We start from the raw sequence: 8,615 nt of genomic DNA on the forward strand, positions 1-8,615 counted from the left end.
CAGAGACAGGCTTGAACTCATACCTCAGCTGTGTCCTGAGTCTCATCCACCCCAGACTAAGCAGTCTCACCTGAGAAATGAGATGCTGCCTGTGCCCAAGTCAGATTAGACCCAACTCCAAGTCTTTTACACAAACAGTGCTAGGCAGAGTCTGGCACTCAGCAGATACAACAGAAGGCCCAGTTCCTCTTGTCTTTGTTCTGACTACTGTCAATGCTAGTGGGACAGCTGAGGGGTAGTAGCTTTCTTGGATCAGCTACTCCCTTAGCTGGACCATGCCAGTGCCAGAACCTTCTGCCCCCCCCTCCCCGCTTACTCCCCCACCCCCCACACCACACGCTGAACCCTCAGGGAACTTCAGCTGAAACCTTTAAGATCTCAGCCCACTGCAGAGCAAGGTGTCCCTGGGGAGCTGCCAGCAGGTAGCTGTAGAGTTGGGGACCCTGCCCACATTCTGGATACCACAGCTGGGTAAAACAGACACACCACAGGTTCCTTCCTAGCACATGCACCCACATCTCACATGCCCTGGTGTATCTGAGATGGGCAGAGCCATGAACTAACCGAACCCTCCTTGTGATATTTATTTACAAAACTAGCCCCACAAGCACCCCTCAGTTCTTCTGAGGCCCCTGATCTGCCTTCTGAACATCCATAGGGGGTCAGTGACAATATATGCACTATTTGTAGCAGGTACCCTCACTTCTTTGAGAACTGCGGCTCTTACACTGGGAAGATGGACGCAGACCTGGGGACGTCTTCTGGGGAGTTGGGGGCATAACTGGATGTAGACACACGGGCAGTTGTCTTCCTCAGCTTGTCACCTAGAAAGGCAAAGCCCAGCCCCTGCACTGGGCCCAGGTGGGGATACCCATATGCTAGCATGGTATGGTGTCTTCCTGTTTGTCCAGCTCAGTGGAGTGAAGGAGGAGGAGATAAGCTACCAAGTGGAGGACTTCTGCTGCCTCTGCTGGCCGTGGGCCTGGGGGCAGTGGGGATATAGACCCGAGAGTTGGGATCCCTGGTGGAGGCTGGATTTGGGGCATGGAAGTCCCTGGAAGCTTCAGGTGCATCTATTTTCACCCCTTGTTGATAGGGCATGCTGGAGACCCAGTCTCTGCTGGCCCCTGTAACCACCTGATGAGTCTCCCTCTTGGCGTGGCTCTTCCAGGCCTGGGCAGTTTCTCTGGAGACAGGCCCATAGACCCTGGACAGAGCAGTAGAAGGCCCTGGGCTGGAGTGGAGCCTCTCCTCAGCTGCTCTATGGTAAGGTGTAGATCCAGAGGCCCACACAACCTGGTCAGTCAAAGTGGCATCACTGGAAAAAGGGGCATCCAGGCTTCTATCATGTGAATGTCCCGCTGGGACCAGCAGGATGGGACAGCAGGAGGTGATGGAGCCTGAGAAACTGGCACCGAGGCCTGAATCTGCTGAGAGAGCCTAGACCAGAGAGAGATGTGTTATCTGGGTCCCGGCCTGGGGCAGGGGTTGGAGGATAGGGTAGGGCTGGCTGTGCTGGAGAGGGGAGGCATTGCTGGGTGCACCCCAGCTGGGAGGGAGTTGCCTGGGATAAGAACCCCCAGGTTGCATGCAGCATCAGGCTTTATGGCTGCTCTGGCTGGCAATGAGATGCTCCATGATTCTCTTTTCCCATCCGTGAAATGGGAGCAACAAACACCTCTCTTACATGTCAGGAAGTACCTTTGAGTCATGGGGACTTGACAAATGTTGTCAGGAGGGAAACCTCCGCTAAACCTAGCACAAGCATTGCATTTATGTAGGGGATACTCTATGAGAGGTTCTAAGAGAAACTGAGAATATCTATTTGAGAGTGTCTAAGTGAGATATCTAAGTGAGATATTCTAAGTGAGGCTCCAAGAAAAGCCAGGGCAACTGAGGCTTCAGGAGGTTGAAACATATAGTCTAGAGCTAGGCCCACTCTCCTAGCAATGGCTGAGCCTGGACAGATCCTGGACCTAAACAATGGGAGTTGGGGAGGGAGAGCCTGAAACAGGAGAATCAAGAGTAAGCTCTCCACTCCCTGCCCTTTGCCTTTTCATGCCTTGACCCCCCCCTACCCATCCAATCCCAGTCCATCCCAACTCACAGAGCTGCCACAATTGCAGGCCATCCTGTAGAAGTAGCCAGCAGGTGCCTCTTTCTTGAGGGGTGGGTCTTGGTTGCTGGCCTGAAGGGTCAGACTTGGGAGACTTTCCTCCTCAGAGCGATAGTATGGGAAGAAGCCATCTGGCGGCAGCGAGGCATCTGGGAGCCAGGCCTCTCTGCCATCTTGCTCTCCTCCCAGACATCCTGGTGCCTCAGGACCCTGTTCAGGCTCACAGCCCAGGAGATGCTCAGAGGTGCGGAAGTAGGGCAGGTACTCCAAGGCCACTCTGGGCTCAGGGGACAGATCAAGGCTGGTGAGCACCTGGCTGTTTCTTGAGCTAGTGGCCTGCTGTTGTGGGGCCAGGTGAACTGGGTCATCGTCCTGCAGAAAATTTTAAACAGGCCAGACCCAAGCTTGGTGTCAGGGCTGTTCTGGAAGGTTTGGGAAGGGAAGGGTGCGCTTCCATTACTGCACTCCCCCAACCAGGCTACTCCTGCTGTCTCACCCCCAATTTCTACCTGCAGGAGAGAACTGGAGGATCTTTCCAAAGCAGCTGGGACTCTCGAGCCTGCCAAGAGCCTCAGGAATTCCACACTGCTGGCTCTGCTCTCCTCTCTTGGTGCTCCTCAGGCTCTGCCAACCCCTCTACCACTCTGCCAAGCTGTATTCAGATACTCTGCTCTGGGCTCAGAGGCACCTGCACACACCTCAACTCCCTGGGAGCTGCCCATCATTTGTCTAGGCTGGGACATCCTCTCCATCTGTGCTTTGCCAACCCAGGTCCTAGGTGTGGGGCAGTTGTCTGGAGCTCCTGGATTCTAGCAGACTCTCCTTTCTCAATGAATGATCATTCTCATCTGCTCTGTGCCTCTGTCACATCTTATGCACTCTCTCTGGCTCAGTCATGCTGACCTCCTTTTGGTCCTTCTTACTAGTCTGCTTACAACAGAGCCTTTGCAAGTGCCATTGCTCTTTTTTTTTTTTTTTTTTTGGTTTTTGGGCCACACCCGGTGACGCTCAGGGGTTACTCCTGGCTATGTGCTCAGAAGTCGCTCCTGGCTTGGGGGACCATATGGGACGCCGGGGGAATCGAACCGCGGTCCGTCCTAGGCTAGCGCAGGTAAGGCAGGCACCTTACCTCCAGCGCCACCGCCCGGCCCCTGCCATTGCTCTTGCTTGGAATCTTGACATACCCCTTCCCTCCTATTTTCCTAGCTGAAAATTTTTTCAAGATCACTGTTGGCTCAGGGTCTTCTCTTTTGCTTCTCTGTTCATAGATTCCACCATCTCCAACCAGAGCACCCACCTCCGCAGTGACCCCCTACTCTCTCAATGCCTCCCATCACAATTACTACAAAGGTGTCTGTTTCCTCAGAGACTGGAATTGCCCTGACAGGCAGTGTATCAAATTGGAGGGAAGGAGGGAGGGGAGAGCCAAAGGGAGAGAGATGGAAGGAAGGAGGGGGGAGAAAGGAAGGAAAAAAGGAAGGGAGGAAGGAAAGAAGGAAGGAAGGGAGGAATGAGGAAGAAAGGAAAGAAGGGAGAGAGGGAGAGAAGTAAGAAAGAAAGGGAGGGAGAAAAGATGGAGGGAGGGATGTAGGAAGGAAGAGAGGAAGGGAGGAAGGAAGGAAGGTAGGGAGACAAGGGAAGGAGGGAGCGGGAACAGTAAGAAAGGGAAGGAGAAGAAAGTGGCCTTGGAAAGGAGTCAAGTCTCTGTCAGACTCTATGCCAGGCCTGGTATTTCCCAGCCCAAACGTGGGACAAAGAGGCTTCGAGCACCTGTCAGTGAAGCCACCAACCACTCTCTATCTCTGTAGTCAGAGCCCCTAATTTCATTGTGGGACACATGGAGGATACTCGCAGAATCTAATAGAGTTCCGGGTCTCTGGGTCCCAGCTGGAGACTCTCTGTCCTAAGTTCCTTGAACCCTACTCTGTGTCACCCCAGATAGCTTGATTCCCTCAGACCTTAACCTACCTCTAAGGAGGAAGATACCTGCTGTCCCCTGGAAGTCCCACGAAGTTATGGGAATGCAGGATACAAATCCCTCCCCAAACCCAGGCCCTGTTTTGTTTGGCTCCTTGCTGGCTGCTCTGCTCTACAGACTCTACACAGGGGCTTTGAGGGTCCTGGACACCACACTTAGCCTCACTAAACTGAAGAAATGGGGCAGGCTAATGTGGTTCCCGAGGTTGAACATAAGTCTACCCTGCTCCATAGCCCAGCCCCTTACTCTGCAGTGTGGGTAGTAGTGTTTGGATTATACTGAGTCTCCCATGAGGCACCGAGGGCCTTACCCTGAGTCCTGTGAAACTTATATGGAAACAGTCACTGCCAATGTAATCAATAAGATGAGGTCATCCTGTCTTTGGCAACCCCCAAATATAATGACCAATGTGTGTTTGTAGATCAGTAAATGTGGCCACAGTCTGAGGGAGGACGGGGCAGGGAATGAGGTTGTCCATTCATCAGTACATATCTGGGGAGTCAGAACCCCTCAAAAGCTAGGAGACAGGCAGGAGACAACCCCTAGAAGGGGTTGGGACATTTGCCTGAGGGGGAAATGAGCTCTTGCATGTAAAGTGCAGAGGCTCTGAGGACCATAATGCAGCATCAGGCCTTGGCATGACAGCAGCCATGCTGAAGGGGTCCCAACACAGCCATGAACATCTTTCTTACTGAGCCTCACCCTCTTGCACCATGATGGTGCAGGCCCAAGGCACAGTGCCACTCTCTCCAGCCTGGGCTACTGAATGCTGGCATGAAGGAGCCCCCACATTTCCACAAGGGCTCCACAAAATAGATACACACTGGCTTGCCTGAGGCCCCGTCTCCAGGGTCCATTCTCAAGTCAGCAGGAACCCAAGGTATGGCATGACTCAGCTCTTCAGGCTCAGGCCCAAAAGCCCCCCTGGGCTGGTTCCTTCCTCCTGCTGACTCCCCACCCCACCCTGCAATCCTCCCTCTGTCAACAGAGAGAAGATTCTGCCATGAAGTCACAAGGCCTGGTGCCAGGCAAGAAAGCCAGATGGCTCTGTTTCCATGGATACTCTTGCCAAGAGCCCAGCACCTGGGACCCTCATCTGCTTCTTAATCCCCCTGAATCCAGCAGAGTGGGGGCTATGGGGACACAGAGTAGCAAGCATCATCAGAAATTAGAACAGCTTTTCATGATGGGGCCAAGGACCTTATGCAAGGAGTTGAGTTCAGACTACCCAGAGCCTTCAGCACCTCTGGGGAAGGGGAGAGGGTTGTAGAAACCCATCCTGTCTTTTAGGGGTGCCTGAACCTCTTCTGAGTGCTTCAGTCTCTGAGGGCTATGGTTAAGGTAGGTCCTTGTGGTGCCCCTGTACTGCAGCCTCCTCTCCTCTGTGGCTGCAAAGCAAGTGCCCTGCCGCTGTGCTATCTCTCCGGCAATGTAGGCCTTTCTAATAAGTGTAATATGCTAGCTCATGGTTTTGACTTGCATCTTCCCTCATAATAAGTGAAAAAAAGACATTTTTTCACATAGGCTTATTCATAATTTTGGAGTTATTTAATGGGTTTATATATTGTGATGGTAAATTTTATGATGTATGTAAATCGCACCCAAATAAAGTTGATTTTTAAGTTTTAAGATTTTAAGTTAACTTGAAAATATATCACAAATTAAAATTATGATGATTGTGATCAAGCAAAAGATATCAAAGCAGTTACAATGTCTACGAAGAATAACAAAAAGAGAAGCAAAAAAATTCTAGGAACTGACTTGTTTTAAAAAGTTGAGAATGTTGTCATTCTGCTATTTCAGATCAGGTTGGGGGAGGAATTATTCATATGTTTATGAGTCAACTGAGTAGGCTTTTGTTTTTTGTGTTTTGTTTTTAGGCCACACCCTGTGACACTCAGGGGTTACTCCTGGCTATTCACTCAGAAATCACCTCTGGCTTGGGGGACCATATGGGATGCTGGGGGGATTGAACTGTAGTCCATCCTAGGTTAGCACATGCAAGGTAAATGCCCTACCACCTGAGTAGTCATTTTAAATATAAAATAAAACTAGAGTTTCAGGAGTCCAAGACAGTATGTTGGGCTGGACACTTGCCTTTAACATATTTAACCTGGTTTTAATTCCTGTGGCATTCCTGAATGAAGAGCTAGGAGTAACTCCTGAGCATTACCAGGTGTGGCCCAAAAACCAAAAATAAATAAATAAATAAATAAATAAACAAATAAATAAAATCACAATTAGAATAGCATTTCCAGCAGCTCCCAAATTTTCTTATATAATTTTGCAAGTTGTCCCTCTCTTTCATCCCCAGAGAGCCACCAGCCTGCTCTCTGTTACCATTAATCATTTCATATATTTGCATAAATGGGCCCATACAGGGTTTACTGTGATTTGACTTCTCTTAAACAGTCTGTGTGCTTCTAAGATTTCTGACACAGACTGATGATAATTCATTTTTTTGCCTTTGTTTGAGTAGCTTCTCTGCATGGATGAACCAATCTTTATTCAGCAACTGGGTCATCATTTTTCTCTGGTTGATTTGAGGCTACTCTATTTTTTGGTTTTTAGTCATGTGTGCTAAATCTATATACATGGTTTTCACTAGCCTAGTCCTTTATAGTTTGTACAATTTATTTAACATGACTATCTACATCTTACAGCAAATTTGGTGAGACTTTAGGTCTTTATTTCTTCAATGTTTCCCACCACTCTATTTCTTCTCCTCTTCTGAGACTCCAATAGCCTCATGCTAATTTTTAAAAATATATTTCTCACAGGTTGTTGGGGCTCTGTCCATTTCCTCCCTTAGTTTTTCTTTCTCTGTTCTTGAGATTGTGTCATTTCTATTGATATATCTTTAGACATACAGGTTTTATTTTTTTCTGCTCTCTCTCATTACCACCAGTCTGCTACTAAAATAACCTAGTGAATTTTTAAATTTCAGATTTTATATTTTTTCAGTGTTAACATTTCCATCTGGATCTTTTTTATAGTTTTTATTTCTCTGCTCAGAACTTCTGTCCTTTTATTCATTCAAATGTGCTTTTCTTGACCTGATGGAACATAATTATAATAGCTGCTTTGAAGTCTTTGTCGGATCTTTCCAATCATAGGTTACCTTGAGATTGACGTCTATTGTCCTTTTCCTTGAGAACATTTTTCTGGACCTTTGTAAGTTACATACTTTTGAATTATTTCAGACATTGTGAATTTTATGTGGTATAGGTGTTGGGTCCTGTTTAAAATCTTCAGGAGAAAGTTGATGCTTTTCTTTAGCTGGAAAACAACTCTATTACATTTAAGCTGCTAGTTCTGGCTTGCCTTTTGTATACAGCAGTTCAAATCTTTAAATCTGTATTGGCTTGGTATCTCTTGAGCATGCATTATTTAGTGATTAGGTAAAAGAAATAATAAAGGCACAAAGGTTAATCTCAGCTTTGGTTTCAAAGTTTTGCTATGATGAGATGAATCTGTTCTTTTTGAGTGTAACTTGGTAGTTATGCTTAGACTTAGGTGCATTGGCCAGAGAACCAATGGCTCTCTTTCCTTTTGAATTCCTTACATATATTCCTTACAGCCCTTCTTTCTGGGTCCCCATTTACTGTTGCTGCCTAGCTGCTAAGCACAGCTTGTCTTCTGAAAAAGGAGGGAGAGAAGGAGAGAGGAGAGAAAGAGACAGAGAAACCTAGAAAGAGAAGTCCTTTCTAAAAGGGTGACTGTCCAAATTTTGACTATCCTCTACAGTTTCTTTTGGGTTTTTTGGGGGGGGGGTTTATGAAGTTGGGGCATATAATTTGTGTGGGAGGAATGGATTAGGACTATAGTGAGCTCACACCCATGCCTTGCAGGCATTGGAACCACTTTCTGTCCATCTTTGTTGGGGTTGCTTGTTATTGTAACATTGTAGGAATTCCAATATTCTGTATATGAGTTCTTTGTTAGAAATATGCCTTGTGGATATTCTATCATGCAGGGATTATATTTTTGTTTTCGCAAAATATCAATCTAAAATATTTTCAATAAAATCTAATTTTGATATCCCATAGGAGAAATGTTTGCCTAATTTAAGATAATGAAAATTTCTTTCTGAAGTTCTACAGCTCAACTTTTGTTTGTAGGTCCAGGATTCTTTTTTAGTTAGTGGAGACAAATTGAGGAAAGAATCAAGACATCTTTACATTTGGATATTTACTGTGCTGGTACCACTGGTTGAAGAAATATTAAAACACTGTGGCATCTTTGTCAAAAATCAATAAAATCAATAATATCTATATAGGGTCATCTAGTCTAGATTCTGTTCTGATCCATGAATCCATGCCGCATTATCTTAATTATTGTGATTAAGGTATCTAAATCTTGGCCTTGATGTCTTGAGCCCGATAACTCTTCATTTTTGAAAGGATGTTCTGTATTGTAGAATATTTACTAGAATCCACTAGATGCCAGTAGCACTCCTGCCCTAAGTCATGAAACAAAAAAATATCTCTAGACATTACCAAATGTCCTCTGGAGAAAAGA

This window comes from Suncus etruscus, chromosome 14 (assembly GCF_024139225.1).
Source record: "Suncus etruscus isolate mSunEtr1 chromosome 14, mSunEtr1.pri.cur, whole genome shotgun sequence".
Taxonomy (NCBI): Eukaryota; Metazoa; Chordata; class Mammalia; order Eulipotyphla; family Soricidae; genus Suncus; species Suncus etruscus.